Source organism: Chiloscyllium plagiosum, unplaced genomic scaffold (assembly GCF_037043375.1).
Source record: "Chiloscyllium plagiosum isolate Xiang-an unplaced genomic scaffold, Cpla_swu_hap1 HiC_scaffold_7, whole genome shotgun sequence".
Taxonomy (NCBI): domain Eukaryota; kingdom Metazoa; phylum Chordata; class Chondrichthyes; order Orectolobiformes; family Hemiscylliidae; genus Chiloscyllium; species Chiloscyllium plagiosum.
Window position 1 is genome coordinate 66,143,938 of NW_028270145.1, and position 22,815 is coordinate 66,166,752.

The 22,815-nt window shown below is 39.1% G+C and overlaps 1 protein-coding gene across 2 annotated transcripts in view; it reads left to right on the forward strand.

Annotated features, from left to right (window-relative positions):
* The window catches only part of psmd14 (proteasome 26S subunit, non-ATPase 14), a 108,599-nt gene that overhangs the window by 50,446 nt on the left and 35,338 nt on the right, over positions 1–22,815 (forward strand). The gene's annotated exons all lie outside the window — the stretch shown is intronic.

Sequence of the window (22,815 nt, forward strand, 5' to 3'; positions counted from 1 at the left end):
GTATTTATTTCTTTATCCAATGAATTATTTAACCTGTTTTTAAAAAATAATATTTTCCACATAATGTTTATTTTTTAGTCCGTATTTTAAAAGGTGCGAATCAAAAGGTTTTGATTCTTCAGAATCTTAAAATGGAATTCTGAATACTTGGTAAAAATACCTCTTGTGCTCAATGGAAAGAGCCTTATGGCGTTTTTTTAGAAGTACCACTTCTTTGTAGCATAGATTTAATGGTAAAAATAGTGTCTAGTTGGTTAGACAGCCAATCATAAGTGAGGTCCTTTATGTCTGTCTGTCTGTTTTTAATATGTAGAAAACATCCAGTTGATGAAAAAACCGAATATTTAATAGTGATTTTTGTCTGTCAAATGACTTCTTATTAGCAGGTGTAATGCACAATTAAAAATAATTATTTTTGAATCTGATATAAACTTAGTATAAATGGAGCAAATAGCATACAGTTTAAAATAAAAGATACCCCGTTTAATCAATATAAGTATTAGCAATGAGTAATTTGCAATCTTGACTGCAAACTTTGTAAAATATAGAGATTTTTTTCTGCTTTCACAATAGCACTTTGTAAAGATTTGAGCACCTATACATTTCACACTTCAGTGGTTTGATTGCTAAACTAATATCCTGCATTTGTTAATTCTTATTAAATAATAAGAATTTCAGTGGTGCGATATTAACTTGCTGAATGTAATAGAAATGTGAGGCTGATTAGAATTTGATGAATGAATTAACAATTTATTAATTTTTAATTTGTTCAGGAAAGTGAAATAATTTTGTGACTATTTCCAATAATCCACAAGTTATTTTAGTGTATTCAGAAGTTAATAATTGGAAGTGTTTAACATTGCCAGGGAGATGGTTAAATTACAGTTTTGGTTGCTATTCACCTTTGTTGTAGTCTGTTTTTGCTGATGTTGTTCAGTTCCTTTCTTTTTTTATTCTCTTCTGGCCCCATATGCCATTTTCCTATTTCCTGCCTCATGACAGCAGGGAGCAGGTCTATTATCACCTTCACAGAGCTGTCTGCAAATGTGAGAGGCAATTCGATTTTGCTCTACCGCAGGGAGGGTATATTATAAAGAGTGCAGAACATAAAGAAATTGACTAGGTGGTTTACTTGCTTAAACTACTGCTGAGGTGTCTTGTTACAGCATGTATTGCCATTCTGATTTGGAAGTTAATGCAATTGTGAACTGAAATGATAATTTTTTTTCTTTAATATTGCAGACAGATGTGTATATTGTATTTTGTCACTGATTTCTTAATAGTCTAATAGTCATTAATCATGTATCGAGGTTTATGTTTGCAAAATTTTAAGACTGCGTGTAAAGGAAGTTAGGTGATTAATACATGCTTTTACTTTGAAAGATAGCTGGGTTGCTGAGATGTTTTCCAGAACAGAGTATAGAACATTGTTAGAAAATACTAGTAATGTTGAGCCATTTATGTATGAAACAAAATTGCATATTATCATTTATCTGTGTAACCTCAATACATTTATAATGTTTTACAATTTTTGTTAGAAACAACCTTTTGTTTGCTTCTCTAAAACTGGTCAACTTTTATCTGCTGATGAATAGGATTATCAACCACTTGCTTTCTCTTCCTAAAAGTAGAAATGGGTGTTATTCACAAATACAAAGGTTCAAAAATGTATCTTTGGAATTTGAGTTCATATTGTGCTTGTCAAGATGCAAAATTTTGTCAGCTGTGTAGATCATAATGAGTCTTCAGATTGGTTAATTGGATATTGAACACATGTTCTCATGGTTTACCAGTGTGGTTTAAAATGTCATTTAATTCTATTACACAGCATTGATTCAGTGTTTTAATATTTTTCTCCTAAATGAAATTTTTTTAAAAATGGCTTACTTAAAAATCCAGCTTTTGTTTTCATCTTGGGAAAAGTGAGGAGAATAAGTTTGGCCTGTTCCACACCAGAAGAAATTCTAGCTGAACTGATTGTCTTGCTAACATTAATATTTTTACCGTGGAATACTTCATGAGAATTGATGGAACTTTGATACATAATGATTTGTAATGTTTGTGCAAATTAGACAAATTAATCTTGGTTTGTTTATATGAATGTTCCAGCACCCATGCAGACCATATAACATTAGAGTTGAATATATTTTCAGCTTTATTTTTCTGTGTGTTTTAGTTACTTTGGTATTTGAGCTAAACTGTATCAGTGTATAAGATTGGTCTTTTCCACTGATTTTCCAGTTTGTTTTCATAACTAATGTACATTTTTGAACATTTACTTGTAGCTTTTTAAAAGATCAACATAGTTATACCAGAATTATAGCCAGTTGTTTGTAAACTTCAGATTTGTTTAGTTCCTGTTACAAAGTAATATGTGGTGTTATGTGGAGTCTTGAGCAGCATAAAATGGTCTCTAGTGGGAGAAAATCCTGTGCTGTAATATTAGCTGGCTTTAATGAAAATACTGTGAGGAGCTTAAATGGTCTGCTTTTATTTTGAGCATTATGTTGGTTTTTTTTTCAGATGCAGGATTATTTACAGATATTTAATACAATAGAGTCTTAGCACAGAAGTAGAGCCTTTGATCCACTTGTCCATGCTGACAAGATATCCTAAATTAATCTAGTCCCATTTGCCAGCATTTGGCCCATATCCCTCTAAACCATTCCTATTCATATACCCATTCAGATGCTTTTCAAATGCTGTAATTGTACTAGCCTCCTCCAATTCCTCTGGCAGCTAATTCCATACGTGCACCATCCTCCACCTGAAAAAGTAGCCTCTTAGCCTTTTAAATTTTTTCTCTCTCAACTTAAACCTATGCCCTCTAGCTTTGGATTCTCCTACCCTGGGGAAATTTGTAAAGTGCATGTACTTTTATTCTACTTATCATGGACATAATAAACCTAGTAGAAGGTGGCCGGATTGGCCTTTATACTTGCTCTGCCATTCAATAAGGCTGATCTGACCTTGGCGATAACTCTATTTCCCTGCTTCCTATAAACCTATAGTTCAAAATTTTAACTATCCCAAACTTCGATGACTCGGCTTCCACAGTTCTGGGGGGTAAAGAATGCCAGAGAGTTTTGACTGGAGAAGACATTTCTCTCACCTCCATGTCAAATGAGTGATCCCTTGTTTTGAAATGTGGCCACTAGTTCTAGATTGCCAAACAGAAATGTTCCGTCAGCATCTATTTTGTTAAACCCCCTTAAAATCTTGCATCTTTAAATAAGTTAATCTCTCTTTCTCCCAGCACCAATGAGAATAGGTCCAACCTCGTTGCAATAAGGACCAACATTCCTTTTGCCTTCTGCATGACTTGCTGACCCCAGATGCTGTTTCATATATAAGGATACCAAGGCGCCTCTGTACAGCTGCATTCTATTGTCTTTTTTTAAACTTAAATATCAATTTGCTTTTCTCTTCATATTTTTCATAATATGCTTCCACATTATTCAGACTTCAAATTCGTAGTTTTCTTAAATTCAGTTATGTTCTTCTCCTCCTGCTTTGGCAATTATGTCTGATTTATGCTAATCCACACAATTTCTGGTCTGCTATCTCAGCCAGTGCAACAGTTGGGGTGTTACAATTGCCCATAGTGCTCCTTGGCTATGGAGGGGAAAAACCAGTCAGGGTTCTGGCTTCCTATTGCTTTTCAGTTGCCTCCTGCTGGAAAGTGTGTGTGTGTGCCTGTATGCACACCCGTACACATCAGGTGAGAACATTATCAGGCTCAGCTGTATTGCTCTCCACAAGTGAAAAGCCTGCTGCTGTGCTCTAAGCTGATAGATGAAGAATGGTCACTTGAGTAACACCCACAGTGTCAATGAGCAAAATTATACTGAGCGTCAAGTGTTGTCTTTGATTTCTGGAGCAGGAAGATTTCATAAATAACTTGGATCATCACAGCTTAATAATCAAAGCTGATTATAAGCCAGTAATGGCTATATTGAATCCAAAGACTTCAGTACCCACTTTAGCTGCAGCCTAAATGATGTCGAGACTACAAACCTCATCCAACGTAGAAAAAGAGGTACAATGTATTTTTATTTTCACAAGTAGATGAATTGCCAGCCCCAGCAGATAATGTTGTTAGAATAACTCATGGAGATTTCATATGTCAAATGTGTACAACTCTCTTACAAACAGGTGGCCAACGCAGATGGATTTAGAAATCAGGCTTTTTTTTCCAGCATTAATGGTTGTCAATTGATAAAGGTGGTGTCATTTGAGGAGCCAGGTTTGTACTTTCAAAAAGGTACAGATTAAAGTTGCTGTGTCGTTCTTAGCAATCAATACTTTGGATTAAATTTGGCAAAGACTCTAGCAAGAAGCAATCTCTGATGGCTGGGGTTACGTAAGGACATAGAAAACACAGTGGAACAGTGTTGAGTACGTCAAGTTGTGGAAATTGAGCCTCATCAGTAGCTTCACAAACATGGAAATGGTCAAAGGAGTGAGGCAGTCTGAACATAGATTTTGCAGAATTTAATGGGCAATAGATATTTATCATGTTAGATACCAATTCAAAATTGGGTGAGGTCTTTCCAGTGAATCAAGCAACTAGTGAATCTTCATAGATGTGCAAATTGATTGCTGCTTATGGGTTTCCAGAGGAAGTTGTGGCTGAAAACAGACCTCCATTTTCTCAGAGGTTTTCATGTTTCATGAGCATGAACAGAGTAAAAGACGTAAGAAATACACTGCAAATTGTGCTTCAAATACAGCATCAGAGCACAGTACTCATTGTTCAGTATGTTCTTGTGGCCACACCTCGATTGGAAGATTGCGCTGTAAATCAAGATTCACTATTCCACGAATCATCACTAATGTGAAAATGATCAATTTAATCATCAGATTAGTTTGTCTGAGTGGGACCATTACCTATGATAAAAGAAACTCTCTCACAATTCATCAATAAACAAAAACGTTGTATTTCTTATAGGAAACATATCCCCTAACATGGCAAAATGGGTTTTAAATTTCTAATATGCAAGCTTGAAACTATAGCCCCTTTAAATCCTCCTATCTAAACACTCCTATCCATTCACAAATGGGACATAAATATGGTGGGTGGAAAATATAAGGAGCAAATTCTGAGGGTGAAAGGTCAAAACTGAGTGCAATGAGGTGACCTCATTGTTTTGTTTTTTGGCAATGACCCCATGTTGTTAACCAAACAACCCTCAATTTGTAGTTGGTCAGTTAGAAGTTCTTTTTAAGAGTCTGTAAGTGCTGGCTTTCTTCTACTCTGAAAGAGATCTGGCTTGCTTGCAGGCTTTTGGAGGTCTGAGTGCAACTGCTCCTTTTTCTCAGTTTTGTGACAAACTGCCACTTAAAACCAATCCAAAAGCTGTTGCTGGGAATTTTCTTTCAACTCAGACACCTGGTGCCAACTAGTCTATCAAAAGAATCAAAGTCAGCTTCTCCAGAAGTTGCATGTGCAATCAATGTATAAGCACTACTTACAACATTTTTTGAGTTGTAAATGAATCAAGATAATACTCTGCAAAGAATGTAAAAATCAAAGAATAAGTTAAAATGGTAAAAATTGTTTACATGTGTTACAGGGTTGAGAATGAATGAATGTAGGCTTTTTCTTGTGTTTCGTCGACTATGTGTCATCTACCTTGGATTTGAAACATATTTAAAAATGGTTTTCATTTCGTAATAGTCATCGAGCTATACAGCATGGAAACAGATCCTTCAGTCCAACACATCCATGCCCACCAGATATCCTAAACTGATTTGGTCTAATTTTATCAGCATTTGGCCCATATTCCTACTTACCCTTCCTATTCATGTACCCATACAGATGCCTTTTAGATGTTATAATTGTACCTGTCTCCTCCACCTCTGGCAATTCATTTCATACACACTCCACCTTTTGCATGAAAAAGTTGTTCCTCCGGTCCCTTTCAAACCTTTCCCCTCCCAACTTAAGCCTATGTCCTATAGGTCTGGACTCCCCTGCCCTGGGGAAAAGACTTTTGGCTATTCACCCAATCCATGCCCCTCATGATTTTATAAACCTCTATAAGATCATCCCTCAGCCTCTGATGCTCCAGGGAAAGCTGCCCCAGCCTATTTAGCCCCTCCTTATAACTCAAACCCTTCAATCCCGTCAACGCCCTTGTAAATCGTTTCTGGATCCATTCAACTTTCACACATCTTTTCTATAGCAAATAATTTATGTAAAATGTTCTTTATTGTCCGCTGAAAAATGGCACATTCTGATGATACCAGATGTATATTGGTACAAGTCCTTATGGGTATTAATTGTAGCACATTTCTAGGGAACCCTCATCTTACTGCAATTGCAGGTGCACATGGCTCATGACCAGCTTTGTGGTGAAGGACAGCTGCCTCCACCAGCTTCGTGCGTTCTTCCTCAATGCGAGGGATTAGGCACTTATCCAGCTACCAGAAGCAGTTTATTGCCTGTTTACAATTTCCACAAAAGCAAACCGATATGGCGGGCTTCACAAGTCGGTACAATCGGTGCTGCCCATTCCACAAACTGTATGGATATGATAATTCCTTCACTTTCCAGCCTCCTGACTACTTCTACTTTTGCACATACGGCAAATGGCACGAACAGACCTTGCAGAATAGAGGAATTGCTTTCTCATCAACATCCTTTGACAGTCCCTAGACCTTCCTGAAAAACTTATAGCTATTTAATTAGGACTTCACTCAGGCTTCCATTTTCTAATCAAAATCGTGGAGCCAATCAAGGTGAATCTTTCTAAACCAATTTCACCCCATTAAGCTTGGATTTGAATCTTTTACTACAAATCAGTGGTAACTGAACTAGTTGCTTCTCATAAGAGACCAGAACTGAAGTTGAACCCTTCATCTGTAAGGTTTCCCAATATAGTTTCGCAGTCGAGGTCTTACGTAAATTTAAGGGTTGGAGTCCAGAGCGAATCAGAACTGAGTGACCATTAATCAGACATTTCCAAACCAGATGCAGGTGGCCATTACAGAGTGTGAACTCTCCTGGATACCAGGAGGTAACAAGCGGTGACCTTTGCTTGGGACAATCATTCTTGCTTCCCATAATAAAATGCCATTCTCTATGGTGACCAGGTCTTGCTGAGTGCACAGAGTTTTCAATTCTTTTTGTGGTGGTGGGTATTTTGCTTACACCAGCACCACCAGCTGTTTTAGTTTTGCCAAGACCGGACCTTTATTGCATCCAGATTCTGATATTATCAACGGTGACCACAAGAGTGCTCACTCAATTCAGACCTAGTGGGACTCTTTTGCTGTCTCGATTGGCAGCAACTGCAATGGGTTGCTGGTCCAGATCCTGAAGAAAAAATGCTAACTGTTTGTCCGAGGTTTGGCATTGTTTTGGGATTTTGCTGGAGGCTGACCTACAATCCCTTTATTCAGAATATGTCCTGAGTGAGGTTATGCAATTGCTTCCACTCAAGTGGTGTCCCCGAAGCTCAGTTGGCCTGGTGAGAGTGTCCACTTCAATCAGTGTACCCTGTAACTCATATGCTCCACTTGCCGCACTTTCTAATGACAAAGCCAGTTGCAGTGCCTGTTTGAAGTCCAGTTGGGCTTCAGCTAGTAGGCACTTTGTATGGTTACATCTTTAATCCCACATACCAAACAGTCTCTCAGCATCTCATTAAGGGTTAAACCAAAGTCACATGCCTCTGTCAGTCATCTTAATCTCATTAAAAGTCCTGACACGAATTACCCTCATCCTCAAACTGCCAAGTAAAATCGATAGCATCTCAAAATTAGAGCCAGCTTGGGGTCATAATATTCCTTAACTAAATTCACCAACTCTTGAAAGGTTTTAGTCCCTGGTGCCTCATGAAACATTAGGCTTCTAAAAACTGAAAAAAGCTGCTGGTCCGCGAGCTGTCAGGATAATTATACGTTACTTTTCATCTATCCCCACTGTCACTTGCCCGGAAAAAGGAATGCATTCATTCCATATACTGGGCAGAGTCTTTGACAGCAGGATCAAATGAATCAAGCTTCACCGGTAATGGTATAACACCAGAAATTCTTACCCAAACTCAGAATGACTGTTGCGAGTGAATTTCTCCAGGAGAGTATGGTTTTCTCTCATCACTACTCTCACTCCAGAGGCTAGTATCCCATCACCAAATAACCTTTTGTTTACATATGCACTGTACTTGACTTTGGTCCAGCTTTCTCAGGGCCCGGTCTCAGAGTGAACAGATATAAATAGGATTGTCAGAGGTCGTATCAACCAGGGCTCCCTCATTGGACTAGGTTAACAGCCCCAATCAGGGAACTCTGAGGAGGGGTCAACAGAACAGAAATATTAACGCTGATTTCTCTTCACAGATGCTGCTAACTTCTATTTTTGTTTCTGATTTACAGCATCTGCAATTCCTTCACTTTTAAACTTACATTCTGTGATGTTCACCTGGCTCATTACAATCACTACGGATTGTTCCTCAACTCTTAAACATTTTGAACTTTATATCCTTCACAACCATAAAGATTTACTAATATACATTCATCATAATCCCTTGGTCACGGTCCAATATTTCAAACAATATGAATTACTCCTATCACTGGAAAAGAAAATGTAATTTCAGACACATTATCAAGAATGTAATGATGCTGGAGCAAGCTGAAAACGAGAAGGCAAAAGATGACAAAACAACTGTAGGAATCTCACGTGAACAATGAGTGAAGGCAAATGAACAATTTTTTTGGTGATTTTATTGTGTGTGTCATTTTGTCCACGTGATGAAACACCATTAAAAATGGCCTTTCATTTCTCTAAGGTAGAGAAATATGTAGAAGAAAGTGAGAATTGCAGGTGCTGGAGATTCAAAGTTGAAAAGTCTGGTGCTGGAAAAGGACATTTGTTATATTTCAAATATAAACTGGAAAATGGAAGTTTGGACTTTTAAAAACAGACTTTTAAAATGCTCATACACATGCGCATATACACATGAAGGGAAAAGAATACTCAGTTCTGTATCACCTGTCCAAATCACAAAGCCAGAGGATTCCTTTTATAATTCTGTCGATTCTACAATGATGTCTCAATGTTATCTTCGCAGCAATGATCAATCCATAGATCATTGGTTATTTGGTTCAATCTGGGGTGTCTCATCACATTTTTAAAAATTATTTTTTGCAGTGTTTTCAACATTTTCTGATCTTTAAACAGAAAACTGGCAGAGAACTTCACAGAGAAAGGGGAGAAAGGAATAATGGAAGACCAATAAAGATCACTTAGCGATCTTGGACATAGACATTTTTCCAGGGCGGCTGTACATTTCAGAAGAGAAAAATGTGTGTTCCAAGCATCCCAAGTGACCTACTTGGGCTATAGCATTGACAAGACCGGGTTACACTCATTGGAAGATGAAGTCATGGAGTCATAGAGATGTACAGCATGGAAACAGACCCTTCGGTCCAACCTGTCCATGCCAACCAGATATCCCAACCCAATCTAGTCCCACCTGCCAGCACCCGGCCCATATCCCTCCAAACTCTTCCTATTGGCATTCAAAGCCCCAGCTCCTAGGTCTCTACCACAGATTAGGTCTTTCATTGGATTAGTGAATTATTACAGAGTTCATATTTAACCTGGCCTCCATCCTAGCATCTGTTCATCTGCTACTGAAAAAGGGTCAGGTTTGGAAATGTCCTCATAGCCAAGACGTGAACATTAGGAAATGAAGAAGCAGCTTTCACTGTTTAAGGTATTGGCATATTCTGATCCCATGCGAGATCTGGTGCTGATGTCTATGGAATTGGGGTAGTGTTGGCTCACAGATGGCCCAATGGAGGGAAATGCTTCCCAGACTTTGAGAGAAAGTTCTGTAAATACGTTTATGGACATAAATTTATAATATTAACAGAACACAAACCCTTGCTAGGGGTACTCTGGTCAAATTCAGCATCGGTGATACCAAACTGTCCTGGTTCTTATTTGATTATCGGACCACCCCTCATGCAACTACAGGAATAGCTCCAGCAGAGTTGCTAATGGGTAGAAGACTCCGCACCAGGTTAAACCTAATATTTCAGAACCTGGTGGGTGAAATGGACTCAATGCTGGACACAAGACTCCTCTAAGCAAGAGAGACAATTTACTTCAGGGGACAAAGTTTGGTGCTGAAACCATGGAAATGGCCCTATGTGGGTAAGAAGCATGGTTGACACAAGATCAGGCCCAAAGTTCAGATTGGTGAGGTGGCCCTAAACAAGCACTTGGATCAAATGAAAGCTGCAAACCAGCAAACAGGGCAGATGCAAAACTTACTCAGCCCATCAGGACAGCTGGAAAGTGTTGGAACCAATGGGTTCTCCCCCTCCATCTAGTAGCACCAAAAAACCTCTGACTTTGAGATGGACACATCAGATGTTGCAGCCTCAACACATTTAGTGCCTGAAGCAGAGGATGAATTTCTTCCGAGTGCAAGAGATGGGCTACCGTCCAGTAAATGCTCTCATATCCAAGGTTGAGTTAGAGGAACCTGACCTGGTGCGAAAATGCCCCAGGAGAGGCTTATGTGGGGGAGGGATGTAGTGATTGTAATGAGGTCAGCTGAGTGGACCTCATTAAATAAGTTCCCTGATTGGACCAGCCTGGCTGACAGATATAAGAAGTGCCTCAGAGATTCTACTCTGAGAAACTGTAGCAGTGTCAAGTACTAATGCACATGTAAATTAAAAAAAAAGACTTGTTTATGGGATAGCAACCTCTATGCGATTATTTCAAATCCCAGCCACCTTTTTCCACTGTAGAGTACTGGTTTAGTTGCTTAGATGAAACAACACTACTTGCTTCTGTATTTCATTATTTAAGACCACCATCACCCCCAAGACGTAGCATCAATTGCCATTTTAAAAGTTTTAATTAAATCAGATACAGGCAATGCTGGTTCATTCATTAGGAATGCCATCAGCTTGTCAAAAGCTGTGTGGCACTTTTTTTTTGTCCATATCACTGTTGCCTGTTTTAGGAATAAATCTGTTTGAGGTGCAGCTGCAGTGCTGAAATTAGGCATGAATATCCAGTAAAAAACCTATATTAAGCAGGAAATCATGACATTTCTGGGACTTTTAGGAGTAGGGAGTTTTATTTGATCCTTAACTTTTGCTGTTCTTGGCAGTATTTGCTCTTGCCCTATAATGTGTTCTAGGTAAATGACCTTTGCTTTTGCAAACTCGATTTTTTATGAAGCGAGATAGCTGTAAATGCTTAATACGTCTTCTAATTGTTTCACACCTTCCTTGGTGTTAGTACATATTTAAACATTGTCTGAATAAACAACTCAATTAGGCACACTAACTATGACCTGTTTCATAAGTTTTTGGAATGTAACTGGGGCATTTTTAAACTCTACTGGCATGAATTAACATTGATACAATCCATTTGGTGCCACACAGGCTGATACCTCTTTTAGATCTTGATAATGTTACTTGCCAGTATTCCTTCAATATATCAATGTTAGTGAGGAGTGACACACTGCCACCCTATTGATGCAATTTTCTAACCAAGGAACTGGGTATGAAGCTGTTTTTGCTACTGCATTTACTTTTCTGTCGTCCATGCACCATCAAGTTGACCGATTATATTTAGGAATCACACTACTGGTTAGCTCCAGCTGCTTTAGCTAGGTTCATTCAAGTGATTTTCTAGGTATTTTTAATCAATCGGTTCAGACATATTATTACGCACCTCTGCAGCAGGTGAAACTTGAAAGCAGCCCTTTTGACACAGAGGCAATGACACTTCACCAAAAGAGCCCTCAAGTGATTTTCAAACATGTATTGAAAGTCAGTTTCCACCTGAGCTTGTTTTTTTCAGGCTTAAGCAGTTAAGATCTTGTTTTATTGGTACTAATTCCCCTGCATCAATGTTATGTCTGGCTAACATTATCCACCTAGGTTTATCTCTACAGATTTCCTGGAATTTCCTAACTAATCTTACCAAATCTTCCCATTGTCTTTCCTCTCAGTTTTCATCATTGCAATCACTCGCCTATGAGTATGATGGCTCATTAAAAAAATTCCTTGTCATTGATCTTGGGTTCAACGTGTCCTTGTGTGGCCGAGGAGCCGAATCCTTGAGCTGCATTTCCAACCAAATAATCTAGCAGGCATTTTTGGGAGATGGAATTGGTCCTTGGCTTTTAGAATAGTGTCTACATATCCCAGTATTTCAGTGTTAACTAATCGGATTATCGAAGGTTTACTTTGTGAACTATCCAGCTCCATCTACCTCACTCTTGACATCCTAACAACGAATGTACTTTTTTCGTTTTCCTCCCTATGATGATAATGCTTTAGCATATTTACAAAACATATTTTTCCTGTGATCTGGAGTACCTACCATATAAATGTCTTCACTAATAGAACATAGAACAATACAGCGCAGAACAGGCCCTTCGGCCCTCGATGTTGCGCTGACCTGTGATCTATTCTCAGCTCGTCTTCCTCCACTATCCCAAAATCATCCATGTGCTTCTCTAAGGATTGTTTAAATTTCTCTAATGTGGCTGAGTTGACTACATTAGTAGGTAGGGCAATCCACACCCTTACCACACTCTGCGTAAAGAACCTGCCTCTGACATCTGTCTTAAATCTATCACCCCTCAATTTGTAGTTATGCCCTCTTGTACAAGCTGACATCATCATCCTGGGAAAAAGTATTTCACTGTCTATCCTATCTAATCTTCTGATCATCTTGCATGTCTCTATTAAATCCCCCCCCCTTAGCCTTCTTTTTTCCAATGAGAACAGACCCAAGTGTCTCAACCTTTCCTCATAAGACCGATTCACCTAATTACCTTATATGTACCGCTGGATCTCCTTTTAGGAAGTTTGCCTTGTAAATATAGCGCAAGCATTTTGCTGCTTGTTTGAAATCTTTGAAACTGGGATCTCCTGAGTGTGGAAGAATTGGAAGGAGTGAAATTTTTAAAGTGTACCCAGGAGATAAGTAGAATGGTCTTTGCAAGTTTGCAGTTCTAGTCATTGCAAGTGAAGCCGGTCAGATGATTGTAGTTTCAGTGGGCAGTCATTTTGGGGATAGTGATAAAACTTTGACATTCCAAGTCATTGTGGAAAGGGATACAGATAGTGCAGAAACTGTGTTAATTGGGGAAGGCCAATTTCAACATCATTCGACAGGATCCGACAAACATAGCCTGGGTGCAGCTACTTGCAGGTAAGTCTACATTTGGACATTGGAGACTTTTTAAAGTAGTATTGTGAAAATTCAGGGCCAGCATGTTTCTCTAAAAGTGAAGGGCGAGAGTAACAAATCCAGAGAACCCTGGATAACAAGGGATGTTGAGGGTTTGATAAAGAGAAAAAATGAGGTGTATGTTAAGTACAGTGCATTAAAACAGGGGAAACCTTTCAAAAGTATAAAGAATGTAGGGGGCTGCTTAAAAAGAAATTAGGAGGACAAAGAGGGGTGACAAAATATCCTTGCAATAGGATTAAGAAAAATTGCAAGGCATTTTATCAGTACAGTAAATTTTGCTTTAACTTTATCAACCACATTCGCGATAAACCAGCAAAAATTATATACCTCCGATATCGCGATATCTCTATTTATGCTGTAAATAAAATATAACCAGCTTCACTTGGTTGGGGTTTACTCCATGTAATGTGTATCTCTTGATTATTTGGGATATTACATCATCTGGCAGCATCCTGGTTCCATAGGTGCCAATTAATAAAAAGTTTGATGTTTATTAAGAGTAAGAGGATAGAGTGCAACATTAGAGACCATTGGGGAAGGATGTGTGTGGAACCAGAGGATATGGGTGTGGACTTAAATGAATATTTCTCATCTGTATTCATCATAGTAATACACTGTAGCTAGGGATTTCAGTTGGAATGGTGAGGTTCTAGAACTGTTATGTTGATATACAACTTCATAGATCCCTGAAGATGTCAGCACAGGTAGACAGGGTGGTGAAGAAGGCGTACAGGATGCTTGACTTCATTAGGTGGGGCTAGACTATAGGAGCAAGGAAGTCCTGTTACTACTTTGAAAAGCATTGATTAGACCACTTATGATTACCCCACTAGCAGAAGGACATGATTTCGGTGGAAATGTGCAGAGGACATTAACCAGGATGTTGCTGGGGTGGAAAACCTTAGGAATGAGGAGAGACTGGATAGGCTGGATTTGTTTCCCTTGGAACAGAGAAGGATAAGGGGGTGGGGGGTGGGGGGGCTGTACAAGGTTCTAATTTTATTTCTGTTGGTCATCCCTAATGGACAAGCATACTGAGTTCATTTTCCATCATAAATTTCTTTGTAATTGTCCTCAAAGGAATACTTGCTGGAAGTCAAATTGTCGTATCCATCATTGTAAAGATATCCTGGAATTCTACTTCTGTTTTTTTTAGATTACTTAGTGTGGAAACAGGCCCTTCAGCCCAACAAGTCCACACCAACCCACCGAAGCGCAACCCACCCAGACCCATTCCCCTATATTTACCCCTTCACCTAACACTACGGGCAAGTTTTGAGTCCTACACAATCCGTCAGCACAGTACTGAATGGTTCTTCAAAACCTGATGTTGATGGTTTGGTTGTATTTTTCCATCACCTGACATGTATGGCATGTTTTACAAAATAAGAGAGTGAGCAGTAACTTTTTCATGCACAAGCTCGTGAGTGTATGGAATGAGCTGCTGGAGGAACTGGTGGAGGCAGGTACAAGTACAACATTTAAAAGGCATCTGGATAGGTATTTGAAAAGGAAGGGACTATGCAGTGGTGGATCTGGTTCTGGAGGAAGCGGCCAGACACTTATTGGATGTGGAAGTGGGGGAAAGTTTTGCCGATAGTGACCACAACACAGTATGGTTCAAATTTGTTATGGACAAGGAGAAAGATGGCCTGCAAGCAACAATTTTATGTTGAGGAAGGCAAATTTTATTAAAATAAAGCAGGATCTGGCCATAATTGACTGGGAACAGCTCCTTGCAGCTAAGCCTACAGCAGAGCAGTGAGGGGCATCCAAATAAGAACTGGGGAGAGTACAAGTCCAACATGTGTACCCTTTAGGGGGAAATGTGGCAACAGTAAGTTCAGAGAACCCTGGATGTTTAGGACAATTCAGGACATGTTGAGCGAAAAAAAAGGCTTTTAGCAAGTCAAATGGGAGCAATTCAGCTCTGTCCCCAGAGGAAGATAGGAAGTGCAAGAGAGAACTTAAGCAATTAGAAGAGCAAAAAGGGGACATAAAAAAGGACTTGTGAACAGGATTAGGGAGAATCTGAAGATATTTTAATGCATTAACAGGAAGAGGTTAACTAAGGTAAGAGTAAGGCCCATCATGGAGCAAGGGGGCAACCTGTGGGTGAAACTGCAGAATAATGGAAGGGTGTTAAATGAACATTTTTCTTTGGTCTTCACTCTGGAAAAGGAGAACACAGGTATGGGACTTTAGGAAAAGGGACTGTAAAGAGTTTGCCCATTATGACAGGCAATGAGGAGATGTTGGGAGCTCTGTCAAACTTAAAAACAGATAAATCCTCAGCCTAGATGAATTGCATTCCAGGCTGCTCTGGGAGGTGAGGCAGGAAACTACAATGGCTTGCACGCAAATCTTTAATCCTCTGGGCAAGGGGGAATTGCCAGAGGACTGGAGGACGGCTAAAAGGTTCCACTTTTCAAGAAAGATGATCGAGATGAATGAGGAACTTTTAGACCGCTAAGTCTCACGTCAGTGGTTGGGAAACTATTAGAGAAAATTCTGAGAGAGCGAATTAATGTCCATTTGGAAAGACACTAGTTAATTTGGGATAGTCAGCATGACCTTTCATAGGGAGATCATGCCTAACAAATTTGTTAAAGTTTTTCCAGAATGTGATTGTGTGTAGATGATATAAGTTCAGTTGATATGGTTTACATGGATTTTCAGCAAAGTTTTTGACCAGGTCCCAGATGGGAGACTGCGAAGATTAAAGCACATGGAATTGGTGAGAACTTGGCGAGATAGATCAGAAACTGGCTTAGCAATAGGACACAAAGGGTAGTGGTAGAAGGCTGTTCAAGTGACTGGAGGCCAGTGTCCAGCAGTGCACAGCAAGGATCAGTACTAGGGGATGTGGTGGAGGCTGGTACAATTGCAACATTTAAGAGGCATTTGGATGGGTATATGAATAGGAAGGGTTTGGAGGGATATGGGCCGGGTGCTGGCAGGTGGGACTAGATTGGGTTGGGATAGCTGGTCGGCATGGACAGGTTGGACTGAAGGATCTGTTCCATGCTGTACATCTCTATGACTCTATGACCCTTACCGTTTGTTATATACACAAATGGTATAGATGAAAATGTGGGAAGCGTATTAAGCAAGTTTACAGATGACCCCAAGATTGGTAGAGTGATTAGTAGTGAAGATGATGTTTGTGGGTTACAGGAAGATATAGATGGCTTGGTCAGATGGGCAGACCAACGGCAGATGGCATTTAACCCTAATAAGTGCATAGTGATGCACTTTGGAAGAAACAACAAAACGAGGGAGTATTTAATGAATGTTAGGACACTGGGTAACTTCGAGGAACAAAGGGATCTTGGGTAACTATTCACAGATCCCTGAAGTCAGTAGGGCATATGAATAGGATGGTTAAGAGGGCATATGGTACACTTGCTTTGATCAGTCGTGGCAGAGAGCATAAGAGCAAGGAAGTAATACTGGAGTTGTACTGAGCATTGTTCATACTACAACTGTGTGCAGTTCTGGTTGCCTCACTGCCAGAAGGATATGTTAGCACTAGAGACGTTATAGGGGAGGTTTACCAGCATGTTGCCTGGAATAGAGAAATTTAGCTATAAGGAGAAACTAGGGAGGCTTGGATTCTTTTGAGCAGCAAAGGGTATAGACGGAATGAAAAGTGAGCAGCTATTCCCCTTGGATGAGAGGCCCATCATGAGCATAGTGTTAGGGTGGGAGGGCAGGAGATTGAGGGGATTTGGGGGGGAATCATTTTCACTCAGTGTGGTGGTAATCTGGAATGCATGGCCTGGGGGACAGTAGTGAAGGCCAGAAACCTTGCATCCGTTAAAAATTATTTGGATGAACACTTGGAATATCATAATGCTCAAAGGTATTGGACAAGTGCAGGAATTTGGGATTAAAGTGCCTTTAGCAGTAGTTATATTGGTGCAGACTCAATGGACAGAGGGGCCTTTTCTGTGCTCTGTGACTTTTGTACAAGGTTGTTATGAATACTTCAGCCTTAAGTTTTACACTGACATGCTATGCTTTTCCATCATTGAGAAAAGGTTATCCACCTCCAGTGAGATGTTTAATTGTCCACCTTAGTTCATGAATAAATGTGGGACTGCAGAGCTTAGATCTGATTGTTTGGTTGTGGAATTGCTTCACTACGTCTACTACTTGCTGCTTATGCTCCTTGGCATGCACGTTATGCTGTTTTGTAGCTTCACCGGGTTGACACCTTATTTTTAGGTATGCCTGGTGCTGCTCTCAGTATGTTGTCCTGCACTCTTTATTGAAACCACCATCTAAGCTTTTGACAGTATTATGCTTTTTGTGACTATTGTAAGGTTTCTTTTTCTGTTTTATCTTCCCTGGTTATCCAACAGCAGATAGGGTGTTCTGGATTTGACAGTCCCAGCCTTTTTCTTTGTGGGGACATGTCTACACTGTACCTATAGAACCTTGCTTCTGAATCCATCCCACTGATTTGTCACTGGTGTTCCTTAAAATAGCTGTACGCAGTCCACCTTTGCCAGATCACGCTGAGCTTCATAAAATTTGTCTTCCCTCATTTAGAACTTTAATTCCTGTTCTGTCTTTGTTCTTTTATAGTACATTTCTTGCAGTGTGGCTGCCCCTTATTTTTAATTTTCAGCTTAACCCATATAGACTCCTCTGATGATTCATTCTGTGTGCCATCCTTCCTCACAGCTGCACCATTAACCAATAGTGCTATATCTTGCTTTTTTTTCAGCCTCCCTCCAGTCTACCTGAAAATGCTACAATCCTCAGATATTGAGCTGCACTTCTGCCTTTCAGCCAGGTTTCTGTTCTAACAATGGTGTCATGCTGCTAGATTAACAGTACCCTCAGCACATTGGTTTTGTTTGCTGAGCTCTTTTCATTTCCATTTTGACGTTTTAATGGCCAAATTTCTTTTGCATTTTTAACTTTTTTTGCTTTATTTATATTTACAACCTTTTTGGCAGTTTTAACTTGGTAATTTATTCTTTCCTCAATCTGGCTTTTGAATTTGTCCCATCGGAATCTGCCGTCCAGTTCCCAATTGTTTTTCAATCGAATTTAAACCGACCCCAACAGTTTTTCCTGTAAGATTATTTGTCCAGGTCCTGCTACCCAGAACTGGTTCTGATTCCTCAGAAATCTGATGTCTTCCCTCCTTCATCACCAACTTTCCAGGGCAGCCATGTGTTCATTGCTCAATTTTCTAATTTCTGTACTCTCACACTTCAGGCTGGAAGTTATCCTGAACTTAATGGAGATCCTGCATTTTGTCCTCCTTGGCTCCCTAAAATCTTCTTCCCGGGCCTTATTCCCATTCATACCAAAGTCATTGGTACCAAAATGGACCACAGTGTGGCTGTATGTGCGTGTGCGTACACGTTCTGGCGAATGTCCTGTCACAATTGTTATTCCCTCTTACTGTCCATCCGTACAGCTGAACCATCTATGGTACTGCAAACCTGGCTTTGGCTGCACTCTTCCAAGGAGCCAACATTCATCTCTCTTCAAAATCAAAAACCGATTAGCAAGCAGGACCTTGGGACTCGTGTACAATATACTTAATTCTCTTGGACTGTCTGGTGCTCACCCATACTCTTTCTGTCAGCGTGCTCCTGGCCTGTGGTATGACTTCCTCTTTGATCATGGTATCCATGTAGCTCTCAGCCACACAGATATTGCTTAAACTACTTGACAAGATCCAAAAACTGGAACTCCAGTTTCTACCGCTGGTGATATTGTTTACACATATATAGTATCCACAACTTGATGCGTTTCACATGATTGAGCTGCCCTGCTATTTCTTAATTACCTTCCCTTCATTTTATTTTAACTTTGTTTACTCAGGAACATTATTTTACTTGGTGTTATCCTTATAGATGTAAAGTTTACTGTTATTTTGCACGTACTGTTAAATCCAACACAGTCCCTCACAGCAGCTATTGACTAACCAATCAACTCATGTCTTTCCCATGATGTCACTGATTTGATTTCCCGCCTGGGTGTGTTGGAGCTGTCAGACCACCTTCCTCTTACTGCTGACCCATAGGTAGGAGCTGTGTGACAATTGATGACTGTGGAACCTCCCTAATATTTTAAGTAACTCTTTAGATGTAACTCTTAAGATTAATGTTTGAACTTACCAGCTACAGAAGCAGTAAAGCTAAAATTGCCTTATTGCTGCCAGACCATAGGGCCGGTATTATGGGGAGATTACAGGTTATGACTTTAATCTGAGAATCACCATGGCTCAGGTAAGGGGAGAAATTGAAAAGGAGAGTTCTTCACAATCATGTCAGTCGGTGCAGGAATTGAACCTGCATTATTGGCATCACTCTGCATTGCAAAGCAGCTATCCAGCTAACTGAGCCATTTGACCTGTAAGATCACTGTTGGTGCTGGATCTTCAACTGGAACTATTTAATCTAACCTATCCGCATTCTGTCTCAAATGCTTTACAAATACTTAGTTAATTCTCCTTGAAATGACACGCTCTATCTCAATTTTGACTTGTGATAGTCATTCATGTTCTGATAACTTCTTGAAAACATTTACTCTGAAAACCCTCCTTTTTATTGTTAATCCTGGTTTAAGATTCCTTGTTGCTGATTGATTGTCTAACCTCTGCAGGTAATCTTTCAGCATTTAAAGTCTCTGCTAATTCATATTACATAAATATTCAAAGTTCTTGGTTTTTGTGATAGAAACTAAACTTTCTTCTGTTTTCCACTGTACTTTCCTTCAGCTTTCGTTGCACCTACTGTTAACCTAATTTCATTCCACTTTATAGAGTTAAAAAATTTACTCAATCCTAAAACTAATCTGTCCAGAATTTCCTGATTATTTCTTGCCCCCCCCCCCCCCCACCTTTTAGAATGTAATATCTCTTCTTGTGACCTTAATCAGAATAATTGTTCTAAAGATATTTTTGATAATTATGATCCATTTATATCTTGCTGAATTTTCTATTGTAGTTGGAACCTGTGGTTCTTCTATCTGGTAATAGAGAACTTAAACCGTGCTGAAAAGAAAGGTAAAATTGGGATGTTTTCCATTGTGCACTCTTTAGGACTGAAATGGAGGAAAACCATCTTGAGAAAGGAAACTCTCAATTCATCTTAGAATCATAGAATAGAAACCCTACAATGTGGAAACTGGCCATTAGGCCCAACAAGTCCACACTGACCCTTTAAAGAATAATCCACTCAGACCCATTCCCCTACCCTATTACTCTACATTTATCCCTAATTAATGCACCTAATCTACACATCCTTGAACACTATGGGGCAATTTAGCATGGCCAATTCACCTAGCCTGCACATCTTTGGACTGTGGGAGGAAGCTGGAGCACCCTCATCTCCTGATTTGTTGGATTATGTTGTCATGGAAAAGCAGCAAGAGCTTTTTTTTATTTAATGTATTTTTCTAATCCGATATTATTACACATCTCTGGAGCAGGTGGGACTTGAACCCAAGCCTTTCACTCCAGAGGTAGTGTCACTGCCACTGTGCCCCAACAACCCTTCTAAATTGAAAGGTTGCAAGTCTGCAACTTAGTGATAGATACTTTTAATTAATCTTACTAATTGTAAACTTTTGTGCTATATCGTGCAGATCTGCTGCTGGATTTTTGCAGCTATGCTCATTTAGGCACGTGGTGAATACTCCCTCACACTCTTGATGCATGCCTTGGAGGTGGTCAAGGGGCTTTTGAGATTTAAGGCCTAAGTATGTTTATGCTGAGGTTTGTAAAGGCCATAGCATTTACATGAATGAATGTCTAGTCTGTGGAGAGATATCTTATTATTTTGATTATAGGTGTTTGGAAATGCTTATTTGCTTTTATTTAAACAAAGTAATGTGACTGCATGGCATTTACTGCCTTTTGGCAGAAGTAAACTGAGTGACACAGTAGCACCCCAAGTGATCTCTAATTTGTTTTCTTATCTATGCTTTTTGAGACCAAAAAGTGAAAGAGAAACAGACGCTGAAATTTTTACTTATTTCAATCAGGCTCAATGTTTCAATTTTTGGAGCGTTCACAAGACTTGCTGTTGTCTTTTCACTTATATGAAGGTGAATAATTACAAAATACTTCCAGTGAAGCTTCTTGGATCCCAGTATAAGTCGAGATGATGATCACTACCCTACAATCCACTCTTTTAAAGTTCATATTAATGAGGACACAAAGCAAAGAAATCTCTAAGGAAAATACAAGAAAATGCATACACTTCTTACTCTTAGGAATATGTTTTCCTAAGCTATAAATAATTTCACTGTTTCAAACTTCAAACTCACAATCACAGTGATTCAATGATATTCATTTGGCATAAGTCAGTTTCATTTCAGTGTGCTTTTCATCAGAAATGGCTTGAAAAGTAAGATTTATCTGAATTTTTTATGCTGTGGGCTTACAGAGGACAGAGAATGATGTTTTTCACTTCTGGATGCTTGACAGTGCATTGCAGCATAAATAACCAAATGGTCTCATAACCGTAGCTACACTTTCAAGGTCACACGTTTCGCTTATTTTTTAAAGTAAGCAGCAGTAAACTGAGTAGTTGATAACTGGTTGTTTGTGGGTGATAAAAGAAGTTTTAGATGGCACATTAATCTTTTTACAGACTGGCAGATACCAGTAATGCTTTTTAGTTTATATTGAATGTTTCAATGTTTTGATTTTGTTTGTATGAATTTTCCTTATGAGAAATTATCTTAGTTTTGATTTTGCTTTAGCTTCTTATTTTACAACTTTTGAAATGTCATAGTTTATGTAATCATTGTCATTTTCTGTTTTCAATAATGCTTAATGCAGAATGTTGGAAAGCCTAATTTTAATTTGAAGTTTCTTAAAAAAAAACGCTTTTTTGTTATGATTCTCCTGCAAATTTGCTTACATTGTAGACAAGCTGTAAAGAATAACACCAAACAAGTCCTTATTTTTGTAGGCTAATTACACTTGTGAGGTCAAAATGAGAGTATACATTTGGCAAGATATAGATTATATAAATTTAATTCAGTTTCTTCTCTGAATATTGCATCGCAGTGTATTGATCTTGGTTACAAAATTGCTCTCATAACAGAAAATGGTGTATGCTTATGTTTATCTTGCTACCAGTAATTCACAGCAATCACTTCCAAACATCTCTGCAATAAAGATGTGTTAATTACAAACCAGACAAGGTCTTCCATTATATTAAAGCTACTAACAAGACGACAGCAGGAATCACATATGTAAATAGCATCATCAGCCCCCACTTAGTCCTGTGTTTTGATCTGTGGGTGCTGCTTAGACTAAAGGTGCCATTAGAGTCTAGTTGTATAAAGTAGACAGCAGCATAAGAACCAAATTTATTCAACAAGAAAACAGACCTTTAACATGAATTTAGCAAACCTGAGAAATAAAAATCTATTGGTCTGCCCAGCTGCAGGCAGTGATAACCAGCAGAAAAAAATCAAAATTAGTTCTTTCCCAGAGCTAACTGAACCGATAATGGTTTTCTTAAAAGCATGTTTGTGCGGTTATGAATTTGGAAAAACTTGCAAGTTGTAATTTAGAGAGAGAATTA